We start from the raw sequence: 27,392 nt of genomic DNA, 5'->3' as shown, positions 1-27,392 counted from the left end.
TTTTTGACATAAATATGCAGAGACGATGGCTCTATTTCTCTATGAATATTATTGATGTGTGTGTGTCTTGTCTGTCTGTCTGTGTGCATGTATACTGGGTCTGTATTTATGTATTGTGTGTGTGTTAGTAATAGTGAGCAGAGGACCAGAGCGTGACTCATAGGGGAGGTGGTGCTGTGTCTTTTTCTTGCTCCTGACTCAACCTGCTGCTTTCTGATAAGAGAGAGACAGAGACAGTGGGCTCTGGTCAGTCCTCTCTTTGCACTGAGCCCGTCGTCTGCAATGAAGAACAATAGATGGGACAGGCTGGTCACCCATCTTTTCTTCCAGCTTCTGTTTATAGATCCTGAATCACTGAGGATGGAGTGGGTTGTAATGCTATTGAGTAACTCTTGAGACACTTTGTAGATTGTATAACAAACCCGTTTTCACTCCCAAGTTCCTGTTTCTTCACAGCCCACCTCCCCAGCTATATGTGGGATTAAATAATGAAAGCTGCAAATAATGTTCTTTTCTCCACTCTGGATTATGAGGAAATATAGACACATCAAAGGTTGAGTCACACGCAGTAATATAATTATTATAACTACCAAGAGGAATGAGAGAGCCGTAAGGCTGCTTAGACACTACTGAGAAAGTGTTTTTTAATCCATTAAGATTATTTGTAACATGTTTGATTTTAATGAATTTGGACTGTCCGCATCGTGTGTGAGAACAGTAAGCAAAACTAGCCAAAGGTTATAAAACAGCAGTTCTGATCCAGGATCTTTACACTATGTATCTCTCAGGACAGTCCCGAATCAGGGAGGACGAAACAGTGACGTGTGTTGTGAGAATTATTTCATAATCTAGTTCATCAGGTTGAACAGCTCACCTGACGCTTACCTCGCTCTTATGAAGTTCACGCACCTTCCAGTTGTCATGCAGGAATTGCAGCTTAAATCAGCAAGTGTAACTGGGGCTATCGGCTTGTAGGGCTAAGGGTTGGGATGGATTGGTGCAAAAGTATGGCCAGTCATGGTTCCTACAGGATGGGTGAATCCCTGGCTTTTCTGTCATATGAGTGAAATATCTCGACAGCTATAGGATTATTACAGCTATAGGATTATTACAGTACGTTGCTCCCTCAGGAGGAATTGTAATAACTTGCGCTTTCATCAGGTTTATGATCAGACAGACCAGACATTGTGTTTTGTGCTAAACTAAGATGTTAAAAATAGTAAACAAGCCTGCTAAACCTCAGCATGTCGGCATTGTCTTTGTGAGCATGTTGACGAGCAATTAGGTCAAAGCACAGAGCCTCACCTCTAGCATGGCAGTAGACTCCTTTTGTGGTTGCCTAGTTATGCTGCTCTAATCACAGCTAGCCTGTTGTCCACGGTGTTGTCCCCCGTATTCACTGATTTGTTCAGTGTGTTTTACTTTCTGACTGTCGAGACAAAAAAATCTCTGTATGTAAGGTCAACAACCTGACATTAAGGCAGATGGAATCAGTCGTGGGCCTAAGTGGTGTTTTGACAAATTAGGAATGTTTTGATTTTGTGCACCTGTTGTACGTATGCAGTTTAGAGTAGATGCGTCATTTTTTTCCATTAAACAATGATAATTCCAATACTAAAATCAATTTTCATAATAGTATCTTTGCCTTTTCACTGGCATCAACTTCTTTTACTCCACTCTTTTCTGCCACACCTTAGTTAATCAGTTCCAAGAAAATCTTTTTCACTTTCAGCATAATACACTTCAACTGCACAGAGCTCTGACGGCTTGGACTCATTCCTTCAACGTTAACAGGTCGTCTAGCCAGAAAGATCCAACATGGGTGACGAAAAAAAAAATAGAGCAAGAGATGGAGGAGGACAGTGGGCAATGGATCTACAGTGTGCCTTTGTCTCCTTCTAAATTCAAATTTTTTTATTATTTTTTTTGGCCTCACCATAATTAAGTTATATTAATTATTGCCAAGCAAGTTGTGTAAGGTTTCACAATGTAAGCATGCAATTTTATAATGAACAAAAGCATAGTGAAACAAAGAATTGTGATTAAAATGATGTGAAATGTAAGTGAATGTGCATGTATACTTCACCTCCTCTCTCTGCTGAGTCATCCATCTTTCCTCTTCCCTGTGATTTTGTTCTTTTTCCCGTTCAGGTGGCAATTATATTATCTCACTGTACCATCACATGTCTTATATCGTATACTGATCTGTCTTTTAAATATCTGTATATAGGAGATAAGGAAGATTTCTACTCTGCGGGCAGATCTCATTTTGGCCGAACATTGTAATAAAGATTCTATTCCAGGATTTGGATCAAAGGAGCTTGTTCATTAAAATGAGTAAGAACTAAAAATATACTTAACATCCACACATTGTCTTAACTAAATGCACACAATATTAATACAGTAGCACCAGCATAAATGAAAATGGTGCAATTTCCCATCACAGTCATTACTTTAATACCACCTCTGTTAATGTTAATCTCTTTTGCAACTACATCCGACCTGCAATTCAGTTACAAATGATGTCCTAAAAATGTGAATAGTCAATGAGTTTTCTTCCTATTATAAATTATTCCGAACTTAATTGATAAATGGTTGTAATTTGCATGGTCTTGTATGAATTGACATCATCATCATCAGTTTTAGTACACAATTGCATGGACCTCTGTGATGCATTTGTAATTTTTTTTGGCCAGCAGTGTGGTGCATTGGATTAGCCTGTTCAGTGAGGTGCATCGGCTCACCCACTTCATGTACTGCAGTTATATAACTCACAAAGAGGAGATTTTTTGTCTCGTCATTTGTCATTTCAGTTGTGAATTAAACCTACTCTACTGATACACGTAAAGCTATGAGAACAGCCCTGAAGGATGAAGGATAAAGGAGTGTGTGTCGTCACAAGTAGACTCTTAGTAGACTGTACAGTGCAGCTTCATCAGACTGGGTTTCCTACAGCATGCATGGCTGCACATGTACATGTCGGGTAAGGCAGGGCATTGTTTTAGTTCCAACCATATGTTGTGTGGGAGATGAATACGCTTCCGTGTCTTCAAGCCAGGTTTATGCTGATTCCTTAGTATGTGTCGTAATTGGCAGTTATATGGCATGGCGACGCTTGTAATTGCAAGTGCAACACCACATTCTCACTATCATTGTAATCACAAGTGCTATATCTGTCCTATATTTAAAGAAATGCTCTGGGTTCTAAACGGTCTCTCTTAAGGCTCGTGCTGACTTTTCACCGTTTCACCCAACGGCTGGTCTCCAAACCACGTTTTGTCAAAACACAGGTGACATGTGAAACGGTAAATGACGCGAACCTTCACACTAAACGGCTGTTGTTTGTTATTATAAAGATGGCAATTATAAAGACAAAGAATCTGGGTGAAAGAATGGATTAGCACACGCAGGTAGCAGGGATTGTCTGAGCTACAGAGAGAGCTGGAGGGGAGTAAAAAGAGTTTTGCAGTGAAAAAGTAGCTGCCTGCTCTCATTGGCTGGATGTGAATGTCGAGTCGGCCGACTCTTCCAGATATTTGGCATGCTAGATATCTGGCTGGTGTCAGCGATGCGCCGGGGAGCCATCACACATAATGACTGGCGACCACCAATCGTTCGCTGATTTACCACCGACGGTCACCGAGCTCTCCGACCGGCACATGGGGCTTAAAATCGTGTAGTGTTAATTTAGGCTATAAGGGTGGCGCATCGGTGCATCAGACGGATACATCTGCACTTGTTGACCTTACTATGACACTCTAAAAGATCCCTATATATCACCAGACCATTGACATCGTGATGTGTGTATCACCTGCCTGTAAACATCTGCGCTGGTTAAAAATATACAGGGCTGGTCCGTGCCCTAATGTAAGAAACGCTTAACACACACACATAACACTTGTACTATCTAGATCAGTCTGAACTTACAACTTGCCTGCATTATAGATTAATCTGTTTGTTGTTTGAGTTTGAGAGTTTTATCATCCTCAGCTGTGTCGGGAGCCCTGTTTAACTTTCACCACCAGATGAAGCATACTGTACATTTGAACATCATTAGAAATGGTAGGTATGTAAATAACAAAACTGTGACACACAAGTCGATGTTTATTTAGAAACATGTGGTTTTTCCTAAATACCTCGCCACCTGTTCTTTCTCCACTTGTCCGTGCCACTAGTCGCATACAAGTTGATTTCTGGAGCGGTGAACCATAATATATACATTTAATATAACAGCTCCTTTATTGTATTGAAATATTGATGATGCATGAAGATATGAGATAGTCCCGCATTTGTGAACACAGACCATTTCTTACTCTGATTCCCTGCTCACCTGAGCTCCTTCAATGACCCCCTGAGCTCTTAAAATCTGTCCCCTTCCCCGTTGCTACCCCTGATTGTTGCTGTCCTCGCCAGTTTCATCTGGTCTCCATGGTCTTACCCTCATTGTTACGGTTTTGCAGTGTGTGTGAGCTAGTCTAGGACCCAAACGCAGGACACCAGAGCTGAGCAAATAAAGTCCAATGATTTATTAACCAATAACAAGCACACTTACAAACAGTGTAAAAAGTAAATCCAAAGAAGGCAAGATGAAACAATAATACACAAGCTGGCAAGGCAGACAGGCACACGAGTCTGAGACGAACACAGGTTACAGAGCATCCGCAAGCTACAAGCAATTAACCACAATGATCCCACACCGACTGAACAGAACACAGGCATAAAGTAGTGAGGCAAACGAGCGGGCGGGAAACGGATGGATCACATCACGGAGAACAGAACAGGAAGCTAAGCTAAACACAGACAGCAAACACAGACAACTTCAAAATAAAACAGGAAGCAAAGTACACGGAAACACACCAGAACAGATCTAGTAAAATACAAAACATGGAAAGACTGCAAAATCAGGGCATAGACTGAGACTGGGACAAACAGGAGACGGGACAACACTAAAACATGGAGACATAAGACTGAGGACTCGAACAGGTAAAAAACATGCAGATAACATAAAAATAAACTAAGCTACAAAACCCTAAACAAGACAAGATCAAATAATGAAACAGAACCATACACAGAACAGGAATAACACTAACATGAACTAAAGCACAGAACTAAGAACTAAGGCACTGGACTAAAACTGAGGCAAAGAACTAAAAATACAGGACTAAGACCTAAGATAAGAGACAAGACGGATACTAAGTAAACCTAACATGCAAATTAATAAAATAATAAACAAGGCTACACAGAGAAACACAGAACCAAAAACGGACTGAAACAGGTTCAACAAAACAAAGAGCAAACATGGGCAAAACAGTAGAACACAGGACATAGAACCAAAACAAGACCAAAATCCTTAACTCATAACTCTCAAAAGACCAGAAACAGGAGAAGGATAGACTTTCATAGTAAGTACCCAAATGATGAAATATATGATTGTACATCTGTACCTGAATAACATACTGCATGTAGCTGGTTATTTTTTTCAAATAGCAATATATTGCAGGAAAAGTATTTTTTTTTACCAAAATGTCATTGACTTGTTGGATAAGCCACTTAATCCTTGTTCAGAATTATGTGCCTTCCCTCCCTGATAGTTGATTATCCAATTTATAATCTGTTGTTATCTAATACCTCCAGCACAGCTGCTGAGATTAACACGACCGCTCTCTGATACAGATCCAACCTTGAGGTTTTAGGTCTCACTGCCCAGTATCAACTCTTACAACAACAAAAAACTCTTACAACACAACTATAATCATACATTTGTCATCTGTCAGTATTGCTTGTTTTGGCTTCATTTGCAATTTCAGGAATTTGTGAGAGGATTGCTTCATACCCGACATTTTTCTACCCTCCGCTGATTTTTAGAAACTTTCTGCAGACAATGAAGATACTTAGAAGTGAGTTTCTAACAGTGACACAGTCTGGGGAGTGTTTCTTTTTCCAAAGGAAGAACTTCTAAAGGGTTTGCCTTGGAAAGAGAAGTTGTTTTCTCTTCCACCCATGCTGTTGCTTCCTGAGTCTTCGGGAGGAAGGAATTCCCTCTAGTGCCGGTTACACACCCTATATCCTTACATGCGTGCACACACACAAACACACACAGGAGCTGGTTACATGCCTCTACAGAAGTGTTGTTCAGAGAGTCCGTAAAGCAGTGAAAAGGCCCTTTCAAATTAGGTCAGATAAGGGGGTCTCCACAGTACCAAATCTACAGTGATTGTCCAGTGGGTTGAAAATGTGTTACCTGTAAATGTAATATGTCTTCTGTAGCCTGTTTTATCTGTTTACCTCCTCTACCAACAAATTCTTCCTCTTTATCATCCCCCAACCCTTCATTATGATGATCAGTGTCTCAACCCATATAAACTTTTTCAAAATGGTCAACATCTGAAAGACTACGGCGGTGCTCGAATAGTCAAGAAAATGACATCCTATGTCTTTTGCTTGACCTCGGTGGAAAACGTTATGTGATCTGGGAAAGATGTGAAGGAGAATTCAGGACTTAGGAAAAAACAACAAGAGAACCAGAATGCACTTAACACTAGACTTTTTTTTAAACCAGCTTTATTTATGTTTCTGATAACACATGGAAGATAAGTACAGTGACAAACTCAGTGCTTTACAGTCACTTACAAATCAAGTAAGGTTTCCTGTACAAAAACAGAATCAACCCTCCTAAGAAAGGATGTTTTCAATTCATACATAGGGTACATTTAACCATCCTTTACTTACAGGAAGTAACAACAAAGCAGATATTGTTGAAAATATAAAACAAAAACAAAACAAATAAATAAATATTAATTTACTAAATTATTTATTAATAAAATAATAAATAATAGTGCCCCAGCAAAAAAGGAATTACACTTACAATATAAAATAATGTAGCAGCCGAAACAGACTTTTACACATTGTTAATAAGATTTAAAAATGGCGGGGGGGATATAAATTCACCTGAAAACAGCAGTAGGAAAATCCCCGGAGGAGATGGATATATAGTGGGGATGCTAAAAGAAAATGTGGAGATAGGTCTGGCTATGCAAGACCAGGGACATAGAAACATAGTCAACATTTATGTATATAGTATTTTGTTATGATGATAATATTGTTAACTGGAAAATCAATATGCTCGGGAAGAAATCTATATGGATTTAGAGCTCATCCAATTATGCATGGATTTCCTGTTTCTGCATTTACGTGTGTCTGCCATGCTGAAACTACAGTGGTGCGTCACTGCCGCAAGGGATTGTGGGATGACATTTTCTCCTTTCCTTTTGTAAAGTGTACCCTATGTTAAAGGAGAAAGCAAGCATTGAAACACCTTTCCTTAGCATTTAGAAATAATTAACCAGTTCTTATCATGGCTGCCACTTAGATACTTCATGGTCATTTTTCAGTTAGGAACCTTCTGGAAAACACCATTTCACCACAATTCACCATAAAGGACACCTATTATGCTTTTCTGTATTTTCTGTCTTATCTTTATTGTTACAATGTCGGGTGGGGGCTTGTTTCAGACAGAGGCTGAAATGAGGTCTGCATGAAGGGCCAGTATAAAAAATATTTCTGAACTTTGAATGATGCAAAGCTGCCATACAGGAGTCACAGAACTGCAATATAGGGCTGGAAATGCAGTTTAATAGATTTCCTTTAAGGCGTATGTATCCCTCAACCAATTTCCCCACCTCACAGCGAGACCCTCATTTCAGTTTCTTATTTGATCTGGTCTTTTTGTTTTTTATCCTCATGGCTTTCACTCTTGTCTCTATTTTACTCCAGCGGGATGTTTAAAGTCATATTTTCCTGAGCTGCAGTCTTTATTAAATTACTTCTCCTGCACTCTGTCGATCTCTCTGCACTGTGTGGCGTTTCATCTTTAGTCTCTGTCCATGTGTGTCTCACTCAGCCATGCATTCCCTTACTCACAGTAGTCCAGTGGGGGGTGGTTTTCACTTGGCTGACCTCGCCCCACCCTCCACACTACCCCACCCTAATCTGGGGGCCCCACTGCGCTCCATTCAACAGGCCAGCAGATGCTTTTCAGATGAATGTAATCAGCCCAAAGCTGTTCATACTCAAAGCTTGGGTGAGTGGAGGATGGGTTAAGGAGCTGGTTGGCCCTGAAATAGTTTTTCTTCCCACACTGCAAACCCTCAGCCTTTGTCTGATACCCAAGCCCTGGCCCAGATAAACTTGACACAGTGCACAGCACATTTTAGAAGTGGTACAAATATACATTTATACATTTGTACAAATATAGTTCTTTTATTAGTCATGTATTGAATTAATCACTGGAGTCTTAAAGAAAGTCTGCTTGAGCATTTCAGAGTTGCTAGTTTTGATTAACATCAGCTCTTCCATCCTGTGTGTATGTGTGTATACATGTGTATATGTATTGTTTGTGACTAAAAAAACTTTATCCGATCACCTAAAAATAAACCGAGTAAGGCCTTTGACAGTACAACAACAACAAAAAAAACTATTCTATAGATCAAAAAAGGTCATACATTGTAGTAAAAACAAACTTCGTGTATAGAGCAGAACATGCTGCTTATTTTGGTTCAAGGAGTCGAAGTTTAAGAGTGCAGTCCGTCTGATGCACATTGCTTTTTTGCTTACATTTGTTTCTGAGAACTCGTAAAAAACAACATATAGGAAACTTGAACCGCTTTGTATCAATTTCTAATTCTGTTCTCCTCTATATCTTCTTCACTCTGTTCACCGCCTCTATGTTTGTCCGTCTGTGCGGCACTGAGCTTGTCTTTTATCAGCTTCTCTCTTTGTGTAAGAATCTGTTTGTGTGTGTGTGTCAGATGACCTATTGAAATCATTGCGGTGCAGTGTGCCTGTTACCACGGTAACGCAGGCTTCTCCGTCTCCCCCCTGTCTCTCCTCCCCTTTCATTTCCCCTCCACACCAGAGCGAGGTCATGTGACCGCACTGACGTCAAACTGGAGAGGCAGGCAGGCAGAGGAACGAATTAGTTTGTGGGCTTTTAGCAAACCTCCTGCTCAGACTGAGGAGTCTGTCAGCCACCGTTAGCTCTGTCTCAGTCACTCAGTTGCTCAGTCGGTCTTCTCCTCCCCCCCCCCCCCACTACAGCTTTTCTTTCTCCCTCTTTCTTGCTCATCTTTGTTTGTCTCTGGTGCTCTTCTTTATTCTCGCCTGTTGCGTCTTCTGCTGCTGCTGCTGCTGCCTCCACAAACTTAGTCTTGAGAGAAAGTGCTGGGTGATGGACTGCTGAACGGCTTGTACTTTGCTACAAAGTGAGGTAAGCTTCCTGTGTTTTCTCTTTGTGTAATATATTGTGTATATTGTGTGCTTCAGCAGCTAGTGGTTGCTTCCAGAGGGGTGTGCAGCAAGTTAAAGCTGAAGGAGAGCTTTCAGTTCATGGGTTTGAGTCTCATACTTGTGCAGAAGGGAAGTTGTTTGTTAGATGAATTCCCTGACAGAGAGTGACTAAGGCCCTGTGTATATTTTGGAAACTGTGCAGAAATGTAGCGTGATGTTTAAGGTTTCAAGGGAGAACAGTGATCAGGGTGTGATCTGGAAGACTAGTTGCTTTCTTTCTCAGCAAACACAGCCAGATCTGTTTTCACCCCCCTGCAGGAAGTGAGTGCACGATCGAAGAGAGAGAAGGAGAGTGTGATTATTACGGGGGCTGAGTGTGTTGTGTAGCTGGAAGTGATGGGCAGCTCCACATGGCTTTTCCTCCCAAAGCGTTGCTAATGTTAGAGGCAGTAGTGTGGGCTGGAGCTGCTGGCTCTGTCTGCCAGAGAGTCAGAGGCGGGGAGGGGGCTGAGCAGCTGCCACCTGCCCCCCTCAGAGGGGATGAGAAAGCCTCAGAGGTATGCACTGCAAAAATGTAACTCTCGCAGTCTCAAGGTGAGCTGTAATATTTTGATTGTCTGATAAAATTAAATAATAGGGTGAGATAAGGGGATTTTTTTTCAGGAATTTTCTTGACAAGTGTCTAGCTTGAGAACCCCATCGTCCCCGCTCCCCGTCGCCTGCACATACACACCCCTAGCTCCCTGCGTGCCTCAAACAATAGCATGCCAGCCCACATTTAGCCCAAACTGGTTGGAAAGAAAGGGAAATGTGCATAACAAGTGGTTTGGGTCTCCCTACCCAGCAGTCCACACTTCATTCATTCTCTCCTCCTCCTCGTTCTGCTTCTCTAGAACTCAATCGCTGTGAGACTTTGTCTCTTCCTCCCCTGCCCTCCCCAGCAGTGCCTCCCTCCACCAACTTAATGAAGTGGAGATGAGCCAAGAGCATGTAACAGGTCTTGTCACTGTCTGAAGTGTCCTAGTTGCAGATATCTACTGACTCCATCCAATTAAATGCTCAGCACTGTACAGAAGATTACAACATAAATTAGCATTTGATGTGCTGATTAGATTGGATTTACAGTTTGGGGTTTTTGTAGAGAAAGGTTGCTGTGACATAATACCTTACATGGCCCATTTGAACAGAAACAGTTTTTATCAGTGAATAACATTAGGTTTGTTAAGGATAAGTCAAATGTACAGTAGACGTTAAGGACTTATTCAGTGCTGGTGATTTTGCACTTATGTATCCTAAATGGTAAATACTCCTGTTTTTATGACCTAAATATAAATGTTTCTTCAGGACACTCGGAAGCAGATTAAGTAATGTAAGTCTTCAACACTCAATAGTTTGTTCAAGCTACTAAACAGTAGTTTTCCTCCAGTGGACGTTGCCGTGTAAAGCAGTTCCAAATGTCTTGTAAGCCTGAGGCTCATTCAGAAGTGTGTTCCTGTTATGAAATGAGCTGCATGAATACCACAAGAGGCCATTTTGAGTTAGAAGACAGAAAAGTAATGTGAAGTCTCTCTTCTGTTTTCATGTCTGTCTAACAAATTAGTACTTTGTGGTTGTGCACAAGCGCATAGTTACATAAAGTTTGTGTGATATGTGTGTATTTGCTGGGTACATTAACAGCAAACAGCCACTTCCACACACACCTCTAGCATGCAGCCAGTGGCTTTATCTGACATCCTGCAGCAGTGGATCATTCTCTTGACGTGCGTGCGTGCGTGCGTGTGTTGAATGTTTTCCAGTAAGAATTTCACTGACAGCATTGTGCAGGAGGTGGACAAATATAAAAATATTTTTTATAATATGATTTTTTAATTTTTTTTTTTTTTTAAATATTTAAAAGTATCTAGTCTCTTTCTAGTATGTTATTTCTTATCTCACCATTTTAATTGTTCTTCTTTCTAAAGGAACAGTATTTGTCTGCTCTGTTGACTTTATTCCTCAGCAGTTTTATAAAGTCAATAAGTTTTTCACCCGCGATTCCGTTTTCACAGCAGCAGGTGAGGCTCGGATGCTGTATGGAAAAGCTTATCAAAACCATCGAAAGTAACGTGTTACCAAATGACATTGCACAGGTGTGTTCACTGTTGCTTCACCTTGTCCTTGCTTGTAAAAAAAAAACAAAATTCACCGTGTCCATGTCTTCTAAGGAAATACCAGATAACATCTCTCTCTCTGTTTTTCTGTGCAGAGTGCTAAAACATTAATATACCTGCGAGCAGTCTGCACATGTAAAGTCTATGTGTGAGAAATGCAGCTTATTTTCCATGCCGACTTTTTGTTTTCCGGTTACTGTCCGGCCAATCGGTGCATCTCTAGTATAATAATCTTGCAGAGTAGGGTTAACATTTAACATTTATTCATTTTAGCTGACGCTTTTATCCAAAGCGACTTACAATTGCTATTTATGTCAGAGGTTGCACACCTCTGGAGCAACTAGTATTGAAACAGCTTTGAAGACTGAATACATGAATCGAGGCGGTGGCAGCTAAAGATGATCACATTTGGCATCTTTTATCTTGGTGCTGTATCAACACGATGGCATGTTTATGTTATGTCATTTAGAAGCTTTTTTTGTTTGTAATTCCAAACCTGTACACAAAGCTGTCTTTACACTTAAAACTTAATAAAGAAGTTCAAAAGTTAACCTGAGGTGGAAACTCTGAGACAGAGTTACACAGTCGCACACAGCATTGAGCAGGTTACTAACCGCTCAACACACACACACCCACATTAGAACAGAGGTAACGGGATGACTGAGTGGGGTGAGTGGGATTTGCTCATTTTGGTCTCTGGCTTTTCTTTGCACACTATGTCTAGTCAGGTCTGGCCTTTTTTCCAACCTCATGTATGGGTCAGATGCTTTGTCTGAAGGTGGCACAACTGCTTTACTGATCAATATCAAAATAATGAATAAGCACTGCTTTATTGCTTTTACACCGCTGTGTTGCATAGGGCTGGGATTGAAACCGTAATGCTGAAGGGTTGAGCTTATTAATATCCTCACAGCAATAAGGCAACATCACAGCAGCAAAAACACACTACATGATTAAAAATGGTGGTCAACTGCGTCCGGTGGCTTAATGGCTAAGACACACATTTATTATCTTTATAATAAGATATTCTAAGATTCTAACAATTATTTTTTAAAAACAGCTGAACGGCTTGGGGAGCACTGTCCTTTGGGGGGGGGGCATTTTGTTGAGACCAACATCAATACTGTAACAACCCAATAAATTATCAGCATCAGTGTTTCATTGTGTTTTAAATACAAGTCTAACTTGATGAGGTAGTTATATCACAGAAAAAGGTAACTTGACTCTCTCCTTCCCTCCCTCCGGACACAGAGACAGGTCTATTTGTATTTGATGTATTTACTCACATCCATTTTCCTGGAGAAAACAGTTTTTAATTCTCCTGCACACAAACTTAGCTGAACTGTGTGAACCAGGGTCGTGTAACATCCTGTTTTGTACTTAAGGGAGTCTCATGTAACACTGGTGGAAACTAACTTGAAGGCAGTTTATGTAACTGTTGATTTATGACCAGAGCCAGAGATGGAGACAGAAACGCAGAGAAACAGAAAGAAATACTTTAAGTGTGAAAGACGCTCATAAGAGATGAGGCAGACACTTGCCCCCTGTGGAGACAGTTAGATGTTTTGCCTGTCTGGATTCCTCTCAGCCTTTTATCAGGTGTTAAATAATAGCTGCTCTAAGTAGTGGAGTATTTGAAAGCCCGGAGACCGTATCAAGGAGTGCAGGGCTCTGTCTTTGATGTATTTAACTGTTATTATTCAGAGAAAGAGATTGTTTCGGATCGTTTCAAATGTCTAGCAGCTCATTAATTCAGTGCCTGTCAAATTGTTAAGGGGTTTTGCCTTTGAAAGCAACAAACGACTGACATTCCATTAACAATCAGCAATTGGCAATTATTGTAAAGTTTACATCAAAGACAGGCTGCGGAGTTTTCATAGTAAAATGATGTTATTTTCTTCTTTTTCCGTTCACCCTGCAGGTGGCAGAACACGAGATGGAAACTGTAAAAGCACCTGCTCATTAAAACATTGCTTCACAGCCCCACTGGTGGTCAAAAACTCCAGAGAGTTTGTTTAATGGAGTGAAAATACAGTTTTGTAGTATACTTTACAGTTTTGTGTAGCATATGGATTTAATTTGAAGTGGAAAATGCTGGCCCTCTCACATAAACACTCACTCAACGAGAGCACCATTCATGTTAGAGTTCCTGGTCTCAAATGGGGGGAAGACAAACTCTACTGGGTGAATGGGATATTATAGTAAAGGTACTTGACACTCTGGGTTTGAGAACTCTGGGAGATCTACTGTACAGTATTGCATTAATATATATTCAGCAGTTGCACTCTGTTAGAGTATATTACACTCAAATCTCAAATTGTCATTATGCAGTGTAAGGAGCAGGTGTGGAACAGACAATGAATGAAGTGTAGAAATGTTGGTCACTGTACTTACTGTGCTTAAGTGGCTGTAACACCTTTCATTACTAAAGTAACTAGAGTTTATACACTACTCAAAAAACATTAAAGAAACATATTTCATGCACTGTTTGTGTGGTTAGTTTAGCTATAGACGAGTTCATGTTTGAATGGAGCGTGAACACAATACCTATATGAAGGGCTGTGTGAACGTGTAAATGTGTGAATGGAAACTGTGTTACTTTCATTAACTAATTATCCACTCTACGGACAGGATGATGTTTTCTGTATAGATTGTGATTGCTGGATATCTCCTGGAGGTTGTTTTTGGATCAGTCTGAGGTTGCCAGAGCATTTCAACTGCTGGAAAATGGTGAAGGGTGGTAGCTCGACGGCTATTACCAGGAGCCTGCAGTGGACAGGATTGTTTGCGTATGACATCACCTCGACAAGATGAGTTATCTCATCACCTTGTCTCCTCGAAATTGTAGGAGTACGGTTCGATCCTTGGAAATTTACTGGAGTTCACTTTTCCAGCATGATGATTGTGTGAGAGCCTATTCTCACTGCAGAACACCATCCATCGTTAACCGCTTATCCTGCGTAGAGGAGCCAGTCCCAGCTGACATTGGGCGAAAGGCGGGGTACACCCTGGACAGGTCGCCAGTCCATCATAATGGATAATGCCTGTCCCCACACAGCTCAGGTCGGGGTTTTAAGTAATTACTCATCGGCTGTCATAGCACCCCCATACTAGATGGATGTGGTATGCAATCAAACATTGTGCTTTGTTTTCATAGCATACAGTATCAATTTCCACAACTCGTTGTAAAGTCCAAAAGTTACAGTTTATTGTGGAAAAAAGACAAAATTCACAACATGCTTTTATCTGACGACACATACTGCTCATTTTAAGCCATTGTAAGATTATTTTATTTTTTTCGGTATAGCACTAATTAGACTTATTGCATATTTGAAACATCATTGTAGGCTAGACAGTGTCATACATGCTACAATGACTTCACCAGCAGCACAACTTTTACATTGTTTTTTTTTCTCTCCATCCCCAGTGAAAGCATTCATCTCTGTGACATTCAAATTGAGTGAGAGCTGGCAGACAGACAGGCAGATGTTAGTGGTGGTTTCGAGGGACAGCTGGTCAGCCATGCTCTTGTCATTCTCCAAAGGCTTCTTTATTTAGGAGTCACAGGTCATCAAACTGAAATCCAGCAGCCCCAATGGGGTTCAACACTTGGGGGCGAGATTGCCCCCAGCTAAAGGGTCCCACACACTGACATAGATCATTCTTAAAGGATACTCTTGGCCTATAGGCTCGCATACATTGGTTTTGCTGAACTATGGGAAACAGATGTTCTATTTTTAGCCACAGAGAGGAATTCACACACACTGTCATGTCAAGAGACAAAAGAAAGAGTGCTTTTTCTGGGAGCTGTTGCTTTCTAAAGGGGCACGTTACACTGCAACCAGGGGACTCCCCTGCTGCCATTACTGAGAATGTCTTTACAAAAAGGAGTCAGTTTCACTACACCTTATGTTACTGTTTGTGAATCGAAGATTAGCATTATTAGTGTGTATAACAATCTAACTTTGTCTTTAATTAGTGTATTTGTTGCATTCTGTGTTGAAGGTTTGGTCTTGTTGGTTGTTTGCTGGCTCTGTAAGTTAAATTATTCCATATTTGTCTCTGTTTGCAACTATTTATGACCAGTTACTAATGATTTAAATTCAGCTGTGTGGTAAGCTGCTTGATATTGCTGCCATACATGTATTTGTGTGTTAGTCCTTGTTGAGATTTATTTCTCACACTATGAAGCATAGAGCCAGAAATGGAACTGCCGCTGCATCTGTTTGCCACAGAGCCAGCAACACTGCGGCCATGGCCAGATAATTAATGAGGTTCACTCACTTGTGGCACTTTTGTTGGACATTAGGAATTAGAAAGGAGGGGATGGTAGTTTAAATTTCAGTGATTTAAATACTTTTCTATCGTGTATTGGCCATTGTTAACAGCTAAAAGGAAGGTGGATGCCCATTCTTTTCTACAAAATAGAAAATCAGCAGTGTGGTGCAACTTTCATTTGTTGCCGTGTCTCTGTTTGTTTGTGCGAGAGAAAGGATGATATCACTATACATCAGCATATACAAGATATTTCAGTGGTTTTAGTTAATGTGTTTTGGGATCAAGGGAACATTAGCACAATTCTCTAAATGTTTGGGAGGAAGTAGGAAGACAACATCAGATTTCAGTGTAGGCCATTACAGTACTTAGGGGAGTTACCACAGCAATAATCATTTTTATCCTCGGTCCAAACAATTACCCTGCATGTTTTTGGCTCGTGCGTATCTGTTTCAGATTTATTGTTCTCATTTAAAGAATCTAGAGCTGCAGCGATTACTCGATTAGTTAGTCAACTATTGAATTAATTGCCAAATATTTTGATAGTCTGAGTAATTTGTAATGGAAGAAATTGATTCCAGCTTCTTAAAATGTTTCTGATTTCTCTACTCCATTTCTCTACTCCTATAAGTGTACACTGAATATCATTGGGATGTGGACAAAACAAAGATATTTGAGGACATCATCTTGGGCTATGAGAAACACTGACTGACATTTTTCACAGTTTCTTGACATTTTATAGACAATACAACTAAATCTTTTTTTAGAACCAGTTCTTCAAAGGTAAATTTAGTATATGGAGTCTCTGGGCCTGGATGTGTTTCATGCTTGTCAAGGCCCGGTCCATGATTTCTGTAGACCATGAAGGGCAACATTGGGTGCTGGGTCACTGTATACTCATCATAGATTAGGGCTTTAATAATTCAGTAAGTCACTCTTCTAACTTAATGCAATATAAAATCTGATCTTTTTTTGGGAGTAACTACTTGAAAATTATAGTTAGTTGAGCAAAAGTAGCATGCATTGGTATTAAAATGTTTTTGGATCAGACTGAATGAGAATTTTAAGTTGATATTCGGGTGGGAAAAATTGACATTATTTTGAACCTAGTGGTTTTTCTACCTTTCACACGGAGCAAAAAGCAGTTCTCAGTCAAAATGGAATAAACTGAATTATTCACAATATAGCATGTGAATTATTTCCTAAAGGGAGTGTTGCAAATGACGCCGTGGCAACGAGGTGGTGAGGGATCTCAGACACACAACTACTTAGAATTCCTCTGTGCTTGCAGAGATCTTTGGCAGTCAGGATGCATGCCTTACTAGGGTATGTGAGGCGAAAGGAGAAGAGTGCTATCACTGAATTGTCACTTAAAAATCACTTGAATGCAGTGTCTGCTTGGAAATTGCTTTCTGAAGCTGTGCATTTATTGTGAGCTGTCAGAAATGAAGATGCTATCATGGAGAGGGGATATTGAAGCAGTTCTTCCTTGTTATGTTGAGGCTTGTATGTTGTTGTGGCAGCTGTTCACGACGCAGCTAGAGATACTGTAAGCCCACACAGATTAGTGTTTCTCTGATGTTGGTTTCTACTGTATTTTGCGCAGATATGACAAATGCAGTGTTAGGACTTTCCTTCACTGTTTATAAAATGATTTCATACTCTGTGATTAGTTATCTACACAGTAACTGAGACTTCCTCTTGGGTCTTTAGTCATTCTCCAATGTGTATTAACTCAGACTTTGTATAGGAGGAGAGTTTGACTGATGACAGAATTGCAACATCTGTTTTAGCCTGTTCTGTCCCTAAATCCGTGACTTTCTGTGTTTATATAGTTCTTACTTATTTGCATTTTTCACTTAAGTGCAAGTCTACATTTTTTCTAGTTTATGAAGTTATTTTTCACTTGACTGTATATATTTCTCACAGAAAAATCACAGTTCTTCTATGTACTTTTTTTGTTGATGTTTTTATTTCACACTTGCTTTGGTAACATCTGTTTCCCCTGCCAAAAAGCTCCTCTGATATGATTTGAGAGCAGCGGTGGTCGAGCAAGCTACAGAGCGAATGAAGGGAGCGAGCGGCATTAGCGAGAACAAAGCAGTGAATCAGAGAAATAGTATGTTATTTTCTGAGTCTGCACTGTGTTCCCTGCGTCCCGCCCTCGGTCAAACAGACACAGACCTGCAGCTCTTTAAACATCCATGACACAGACTCTCTGTCTGCAGAGGATAGGGACGGCTACATTTTTATAGAATCCCTGCTTTTATTTTTATTATTTTATCACCTGAATTCCTCTCTCCCATCCGTGAGCAATTAGGCCCAGTCAAAACAGTGCAGCTTAGCAAAACCCTCTGCATGTATGAGTGTATGTAGTACAGTATGTAGTAAATTGCAAATATTATTCAGAAACATTTTATTACTGGAGTAACCAGATGGGAATGACCAGATGGATGAGTGCTTTTGGATAATCCAGCTAAAATACCTGGCAAATCAAGGGACTTTCATTACATTTATGCAGAAATCCTGTAAATCTTTTATTGCATAATGCAGTCGTGGGCATTGTCCATAATGTGACATTAAAGGAGATAGAAAAATCTCATTGTTTCAATCATATTGCTCAACCCTGGGTCACATATACATGAAAAATATTATTTGTGAACACATAAATGTAGTATATTCATATACATTAATGAATACAATGGAAATAGTTCTGAATTTTGTATATTTCTCACTGAATCATAACTGAAAATATACACCTAGATCCTGTTTCTAAGAAGCTGATCCACTGTGGCTTGGCTTCTTATGTATTGTATGTAAGTCTCTTAAGACAGTAGCATCTGCCATATGAATAAATTTAAATGTAAGCAGGTTTACTGAGTTATCTAGATGGAGCTGGGAGAAACCTGGCATCTCTTAAAGAGGTGGTATTATGCTCATTTTCAGCTTCAAAATCCTATTTAGGGGTTGCACCAGAACAGGTTTACATGGTTTAATTTTCAAAAAACACCATATTTTTTTGTCATACTGCACATTGATGCAGCTCCTCTTTTCACCCTGTGTGTTGAACGCATCGTTTTAGCTATGGAGTGATGCATTTTGTCTCTAAATGTCTCGCGGGGTCAGCGAGAAGCTGGTAAACAGCTTTGATTCAGCTGTAGCCTACATGTTGTTGAGTTTCATTCAGAGTGGTGAGTTATAAATCTGTAATAAATGTATCTTTCATCCACAAAGTTTTAGCTGAGCTCTGTCTCTACATCACAGTAACAACTTTATGTCCACTGACTGCCTGGAGGGTAGTTAGAGTTTGGAAGGGAGAGGAGAGGTGTGTGCTGCAGCTCACTGTTTTTCCTCTGGTGTTTTTCACTTTGCAAACCTATTACATGCACAAAAAAGATATAAACTCAATAAAGGAGAGGGAAAAGGCCAAAATGCACAATACCACCTCTTTAAAGAAAGGCTATGTTTTACTACTCCAGATATACTGTAATATAATTGAAACAAACAATTATAAGATGACACATATACCAATGTGAGAGTTTATTTGTACGGTATGTCGATCACTGATCAGTAATCATCACTTTAAACCTGCGTTAATTTAATTTTTTATTATTTTTTTTGGCTACATGGGAGCAGCACAACAAACTTTAAACACAACATTGGCATTGAAAAAAGTTGATATGGAAAACATTAGCAAACAGTTGCTTTTTTACACATCCAGCCACTTTGAATCATGTTTGTGGCGACCTGATGAATATAAATGCAATATTCACTCGCCTTTTAGCTCTGCTTTGTTCTCCTGTCTCTTTAGCCGCTAAATGCTTCACTATGTTCACCAACTTGCCTCGAACTTTGTCTTGTCTGTTGGTCAAATATCATCAGTGAATATTTATAATAGTTTCTTTACTACCAGGAACTTAAATGAACACAGTTGTGGTTAATGATCTGATACACAGCGACCTTACTGCAGTTCACAGTGGCTGTTTCCCCACTTACACTGTTGAATAATGGGTGAGTGTGTCATTTGTTCTGTTTGATCATCTCAGGTGGTAACCTTGTACTTCTGATTGTGACTCTGCTCTTATCTCTCACTGTGTGTGAGTGTGTGTGTGTGTGTGAGATCAGTATATTTACGGATAAAAGTGCTATTATTTCATTTACTCTGCAGGGAAACCATGACCTTGGAAGTCTCATCAACTGTTTTGTCTAGAGGTTGACAATGTAACTCTATAAAGATGCTGTCAGTAGAATATTCCCATTAGTATATCAGTGTGAACATATATGCAATGCCACATACTGGTAGTATTGAATTTTGTCCACTACACAAGTTTAGATTCCCAGTGAACCTCTGTGGGGGAAAAAAACAAGTGGGAAAACATGGAAAGAAGCAATGAATAGAAAAGAAACTTTTGCTAAAAATGGTGAGTTATCCATTATTGGATATGAGTAATCTAATCTTTTGGTTAGTACGAAACTGGTTACTGTCAACAAAAAAACTTGGTGTATTGTTCACAACACTGTCACCAGAATATTGATACCCTAAAAACACTGTAATCTGCAACAGAAGGTGGGGGCACACATTACGACTGTTGAGCTGAGTATGAATATGATTTGGGCCTGACAGTTGCCAAACCTTTCCCGTTTGTATCACTCCTCATTTCTAGTCTTTTGAGTCTTTCTCCAGTGCGAGTGTTCATCCCGTTGTCCACTGTATTCCTATATTGGCTTCTTTTCTCTTGTCCATCTAACCATATCGCTGTGGCATGCTAACTACCTATTTCCTCTTCTATGAAACATGTGCTGTAGGTGTGGCTGCTCCTGCTTGTCTGTAGATTTAATCACTTTTGCACGGAATTAATCTCTGATGAGAACAGCAAAACTAATTCTGAAACTAATTATATTTACATTAAACTGTTGCAGATTCTTACTTTACTTGGTGCAACACAGGAAATGACTAATTTAAACTCTCTACCGGTCAATACGTTGATTAATCTTAAGGCTCCAAAACATTTTCACTGTTCAACACATCCCACTTGTCTGCCCTCCAGCGTGATGTAACTTCCGCTCTGTTATTTTCCGTGATGCTATATCCTGTTTCTATATTTTCCTTTGACCACAGGAAGCAGAACGAGCTTTGTTGCATCCCCAGGGCCGTTTTCTGCTTCAGTCAGAACCAGCTCCAGACTCAGGCTACTTTTTTACCCTGTGTCTCTCTCGGCTCTGTCTCTCATAATGCCTACAGTGTAAGACATGATAGACTGTCCCCTCATTCTGTAACAACCATACATTCTCCAGCTTTTCTTATAGTTGCTCTACAAACATCTTTTATCAGTTACATTTCAACAGTGGCACATTTTACAGCCATCCCACTTCATCTTTCACAATGCTAATGGAATCTTGTATCCAGCAGGTGTGATTGAGTGGGAGGCAGTTTTTTTTATCATCAGTCATCAGTTTTATGGAAAATTCACTTTGAGCAAACAAAGCATCACCAAAACAGGCGGCAGTTGGTGTATTAAACATCTGAAGTGAAGGAAAGTTTTTGAGTTTTCTTTTTCTCAAATTTGTTCCAAACCCAGATGGCAGTCCATATCAATCAATTAAAAGCGTAACTGACCGTTTGTTAGACCCCTTCCCTGAACACGAAGTGTCCAGTCATAACTTAGCAACTGCAGGTCTGTCAGACTTTAGATTTCTCCATGTGTTGAAGGGGTGTGCATGAGGCTGTAGTAAGAGTGATACTGGTGGTGGATGGTGGTTTCTTTTTTTACCCTCTCATATCCGAATATACAGTAACCCAGTGTTACTTCCATGGTCACACTACGTTATCATGTAGAATCACAGGTTACTTTTAAAAAACCCTCTTCACAACTAGCAATTTCACTGTGTAATATGGGTGATGAATCATCATGGGACAGTGTTTGAATCCCATTGCAACACATCCACCAATGTGTCCCTGAGCAAGACACTTAAATAAAAATATATATATATATATACAGTATATATAGTAATTGTAAGTTGCTTTGGATAAAAGCGTCAGCTAAATGAATGAACGTCAGCAGATCTGTCCTGCTCTATTGGATTTGGGAACGTTTACATCCCAGCCAAACTTGTTATCTCATATAGAATTCAGTTCGCCACACACGTTGGTTAGTCCTCATACTTGAAGCATTTTCTCTTGTTAAACGTGAAACATGATATTTGAAAATACAAACAATAAAGCTTAAATCTAACCCGTCTACTTTGTCCAAATATGTACGTTTAGCATCCAAACAGGGATGTGAGAAAGCAGTTGGAGCTTGATCATTTCATCAGTTTTCCTTTTCACACTTCTGGCACTAACCAGCTCTACAATCTGTCTTCTACACAAATCAACTTGTGAGCATGCTGACTTTTTGCCTGAGACATGCAGCTTTAGCCTCGGACTCGTTTCATGGTTTCTGTTTTTTTAGAACATGTAAGAAAGAAACATTAAAGAGTCAGCAACAGTTGTCATTTTAGCTGACAGTTGCCAATTTCAATTGACTCATTGGCTAGAAATGAGAAGCTTGTTTTTGTCTACCTCTGTCTGAAATTAAATTACATTTCTAAGCATTTCTAGTGGTAGTTCATCTTTTACCGTTGTGAACTAAATACACGTATTTATTGTGCAAGAATGGAAAGCTTGACAGGCATAGCAACAGTGACTAAAGGGGGCTGGGCTTAGCAAAAGGCCAATTGTGTGAATTTTAGCAGCAGTCCGACTAGACAGGCTTTATACTAAAGCTGTAGAAGCTAGCAGACTACATCACAGAACCATAATAACTGCAACAAGAGACAGACAGACATCTATTCTGTTCCCCTCTGTTGGGACCCAGGGGTTAGTCATCCAACCAATTACCCAGCTCCAATGATCCTGTGCCAGGCAGACAGAGAGCTCCCACCAGGGCACCACTGGCAGGGAGCCAAACAAATTAGACACGACCTCCAAGTACAAGGCAGGGGTCCTTTTTTTTTGTTGGACAAAGAGGAAGTGAAGAAGAAGAGAGATTCCATGCAGGCACGCAACCAGAGCGGAGGCTCAGTCCACCAAAATAGTTGTCAAATCTGACTCTGCTAAGAAGTAGCTTAATCCACTGTTATCCTAGATCTTTATACATTTATACATCTGCAAGCAAGCCAGAATAAACCAGAATAAAGCCTGAATAAACAGTAAAGATGTTATATAATCCTTAATACCTTTAATACCTCTAACATGGATAATAACCCAGGGTTTTACAGGCACAGTGACCACGGGTCTCTGCGCTGTGGCTACACAGATATAATTACATAACCTTTTAAGTTGATTATGAAATTGACTTGAGGAAATGTGTCATCTCACTGGTTCACTCTTTTTCTCCAGAATCAATAGGCAAAATGTGCAGTCTCCTCTTCCCCCTTCTATCAGGTTTGTTACCATAGCAACCCATCGAAGGCTAAGGGGGTCCTTTAAAAGTATAAAGATATTGGTTGAAAATGTCGACTGTGGGCAGCATAAATAGCAACCTAAATAAATATAACCAGGTAGCAACCCCAATCAATTTGACAAGAATTCACACACTTGGTGAGAAGGGCTTGCACAAGTATGGTCATCTTTATTACAAAAGAAAAAAATAATCTTTGGCTTTAGTCCAAGTAATACAAAACTCATCTGCCCCACTCTTGGGTCACGGTCTTGTCCAGCTACTGTATGGCTGTCTGCCAGTGCCTGTCTCTGTGGTTTCCCACCTCGCCTTCTTGTATTGTCAGGAAGTTTAAGCGGGAGAGGTTTCTCCTTTTGGGAGGTCTCTTTGGAAACAAGGCACATTGCAGATTAGTTTAAGCCTAATATTTTAAGAAGTAAAATCTATTATTGTGGTTGAGTGAGACACTTTTGGAATAAATTAATTGGCTTAGTAAACTAACAGTATGTCTTGAGTGATTTAATTATTATGATTTATTATTCCTAAATGTCTTGAATTGTCTCAGGGTTTTCCTGCTGGGACAGGAAAAGAGAGAACAGAGGTGTGTCTCTTAGGGCCCAGTAGGATGTAGGAGAGATCAGCATTTTCTTTCTTATTTTAATCTATTTTTGAGTGTGTGTGTTTGTGTCCTTCTCTGTCTCACCTCCCCACTCTCTGTTGTTCCTGCTGTCCATTGTTCTGGAGATGCAAGCTGCTGCCTTGTACTAAAAAAAAACAAGGGAACACATGTTTCTTAAAAAAATACACTTTCCTTTCCTGGGAAACTTTCTCTTTCTTTCACTTTGCTATCTTTTCTTTCTCATTTATGCTGCACGAACCAAAACTATTTCTTTATGGTTGCACATTACTCAGTAAATGTAAGGTAGCACCACTTCTCATCCACTTTTAAAAGAACCTTTGAACAGGTCTCCTGACATATTTGGTCTAAAAAGAGTTCAAACGAATCAGCCCGTGAATTGGGAGACGGCCATTGTTTATTCTAAAGCTGTCATAAAGTTGGCAGTGTTGGAGATAGCGGTTTCTTCCTATTCTTAGTTTTCTCATTTCACTCATTTGTTTACACTTCAACCACACCAAGTCAGACATCCACAAATTCCTTCTACTAGTCTTCTCCATCTGAGATTCTTTCGCCTCAGGAATCCGCTGCAGCTGGACGTTAAGCCCTTTTCACCCTCAGCAACAGCTGGTGCTATAGGTTTAGGGAAAGGGGGTTAGCGGAGGCTAAAAAGGGCATTGTAGGAGTAGTTTGGCTTTTCTTTAATCTGTAATCTCCAGGAGGCCGTAAAATTGCCTGAAGGCAAGAGAGCAAAGTTGTTGTTTTTTAACAAATGTTAATATTATGGTAAAAATGTAACCTTTGGGATGCCCTAGTGTGTAAAGGTGTTTTTATTTTTTATTTTTTTGCTGGAACAAGAAGGTCCAAAGGATTGTCTCCCACCTCTTACTTCAGTATGTCATTGTCTGAGTAGTTATGAAAAATAAAAAACAAATAAATGAAACTATAGTCAAGAGTATTTGTAGACTGTTTATTACCAGAGGTCTTGTTAGAGATAGTGTTTCTCAAAATCAAGATTGTGTTCCCCATAAATCTTTTTTGCCTGTTCTCACAAGGAAGATTTTGCTACTTGTTCCATTGGTGTTGAAGAGCAGTTTTCTCTTCCTCTTTTGTACCAGTCTTACTTGAGATCTACTATCAAATAGATTTTCCTCTGAATCACACGGCACACAATGGGATAGGCTGTTAAAGTTCTGTTGCAGCTAATATGTCGTCGCTGCTTCAAATGAGGGATACACGCCGAGTAGACTGCTGTAACACCGGAGCATTTAGGGTCTAAATTATCATTGTTTGACTCCCTGCTTCATGTAAAGGATTTTTTAATACCTTTTTGAGTTTCTACAACAGTTGATCACAGTTGACTACTTGCTACTCACCTCACATACCTGCACCCACACAACCACCTATACACCTACACACACACACACACACACACATCCTGCACTGATTTGGTGTATTTGACTGTGAGTAGTGTGTGTACCCTTGCGTATGTGTTTGCAGTGCACTCAGCCAGACAGCTCATCAATGGCTGTGAGATTCTGCCGAATGTTACTATGGTAACTGCAGTGAAATTGCTTCATAAGAGAGTGAAACGGGGGATGAAGCGTGTGGAAATAAGGTACGGGCATGGTGGAAGAGAAAGACGGGGAGTTTATGAATGGGATACTAGAAAGATGGTGGGACTAATGGAGGGTAGCTGAAGAGGAAGATGATTAGAAAAGAGGAAATGTGTTGGAGAGAATAAAAAACAAGGTATATGTATAGGTTGAAAAGATTAAAATGGAGACATATATTATCTCCACAGTACAGTTTTGTCGTCATCGTGCTCCACTTCTGCTCTGCCTCTCTCACTGCTTCAGTGTCCTTGCCTCTCTGCTGTCAGTGTGTGAGAGTCGTCTCATAAATGTATTCATACTGCATTAACATCATCACTGTCTTCACAGCCTTTCATCGTGGAGAGGCTGTGTGTTTTACATAGAAATTGTTTTGCCCACAGAGGAAGTGGCCAGAAAATATCCACAGCTTATCTGGTGAGTGTGTTTAGGTGGTTATAATCTGAATGTGAATCCCAGCCATGTAACCAGTTCTGCCAGGTTCTATTTGAATGTGAATCACCAGCCGCGTCTGTCCGCACGCTGATTTGAATGATAGTCCATTTGGTTGGAGTGGTTTGAGTCCAAATGGTTGTCAAATAGATAGGAGCTTTTCTTTGTCTGATAATTTATTTAACTGTTTGAAACCTTGAGGTCTCTTTATTTTCTCCTTTTGCAGCACTTCTGGTCGCTGCTTCACAGTAAAAGCCACTGCGGCTGTGTATGTCAGTCAGTCCACCGCTTTAGTCCAGACTGATGTATCTCAACTAGTATTAGATGGATTGCCATGACATTTCATGGTGCCCAGAGGATGTTGGTGGTCCCCTGGCAGTCCTATTAGCGCCCCCATGTGGTTGACATTTTTGGATTTGAGTGAAATGTCTTGACAGCTGTTGGATAGATTTCCATGACATTACCATCAGCCTCAGCAGTACTTTGTGTTTAGTGCTAATTAGCAAATGCCAACCATTGATTAACATCAGCATGTTATATTGTCCTTGTGAGCATGTTAGCGTGCTGATGTTAGCATGTGGCTCAAAGCACTGCTGTGCCCCTATTAGGGCTTCACAAAGCCGCTAGCCTGGCTTTAGATTCTGTCTTGTTTATTTTTGTTTAGTGACTGTTTTATGTTCTTTGTAACAGAACATGTTTGTTAATATTATGCACCCAATTCATACTCCAAATGGCTATCATCAATTCCCCTGGAACAGCTGGAGGTGAAGACCTTAAGTTTTCTATCTGTTTGATAAGTAGTAAGAAAAGGAACGGAACTAACTGACACTCCTCCTATTATCACATCTGAGGACAACCTGGCGTGTTGACGTGGAAAATGAGCAGAGTCTGTCAGAGGGCCTGTTTTTTGGACAGTTACAAAAAGGTTTAGGTATACAACCCGCAGCCCAACTGTGAGAAAGCAGCTTTCCAACACTGTATGACAGAAAACGTTTCTGCCTCATGCTTCAGTGTGCTGTTCAAAATGTCAGTCACTAGTGCCTACTCATTTTAATGTCAGCTGCTGTCAATCTCAAATATACGGTACAGTACTTACACAAGCTCTTTCTCTATGGATATATCTCTGTCCATAGATCTTCTGCCTGCCTTTGACTACAATTCATCTCCTCACCTATTAACTCTCACATTAAAATCTGAAAAAGCATTTACTCATTCCAAAGGTCTAATATTCAAATTGGTTCTCACTCAAAATAGAGTTGCACACACATGAACGCACATACAGACGAGCAGCTGAAGAAGAAAAAATCCATGTCACTACGTAAGTGGGTTGCCAGCAGCATCCTCAGTTGGCTGAGCATGTCATCAGGAGCAGCAGAGTGGTTTCATTGCGCTGTGTGTGTGTGTTACAGCAGTGGACAGGGTCATGGCTGTGGATTCCATTAGTGACGAGCTTGGCGACAAACTGAAGTGCAGTCACTCTGAGGGTCAGTAGCTGTAGCAACACCTTAAACAGTAGGTTTTTTGAACCTTCTCAGCCAAACCCTCAGTTGTGTTGTTTGCCCTTACATTAAAGGACAGATGGCGATAAAAACATCATAAT

At 40.2% G+C, this 27,392-nt stretch overlaps 1 protein-coding gene across 3 annotated transcripts in view; it reads left to right on the top strand.

Moving 5' to 3' along the window:
* Positions 1-27,392, top strand: part of LOC119898085 (neurocalcin-delta A) — a 71,683-nt gene that overhangs the window by 25,133 nt on the left and 19,158 nt on the right. Inside the window, exon 1 of one of the 3 annotated variants that reach the window (XM_038712242.1) lies at positions 9,007-9,265. The exons of 1 other annotated variant lie outside the window; for it this stretch is intronic. The gene's annotated coding sequence lies outside the window, so the exon portion shown is untranslated. Of the gene's footprint in view, positions 1-9,006; positions 9,266-25,690; positions 25,778-27,392 lie in introns of those variants that run through there. One more of the 3 variants, XM_038712244.1, reaches the window with a different exon arrangement.

The sequence above is a fragment of the Micropterus salmoides genome, unplaced genomic scaffold, assembly GCF_014851395.1.
Source record: "Micropterus salmoides isolate LMB-PRFRI ecotype aquatic unplaced genomic scaffold, ASM1485139v1 Ms_hic_scaffold_11, whole genome shotgun sequence".
Classification (NCBI taxonomy): Eukaryota; Metazoa; Chordata; class Actinopteri; order Centrarchiformes; family Centrarchidae; genus Micropterus; species Micropterus salmoides.
Note: the sequence above shows the minus strand (reverse complement) of the source record. Positions and strands in the feature narration are given on the sequence as shown.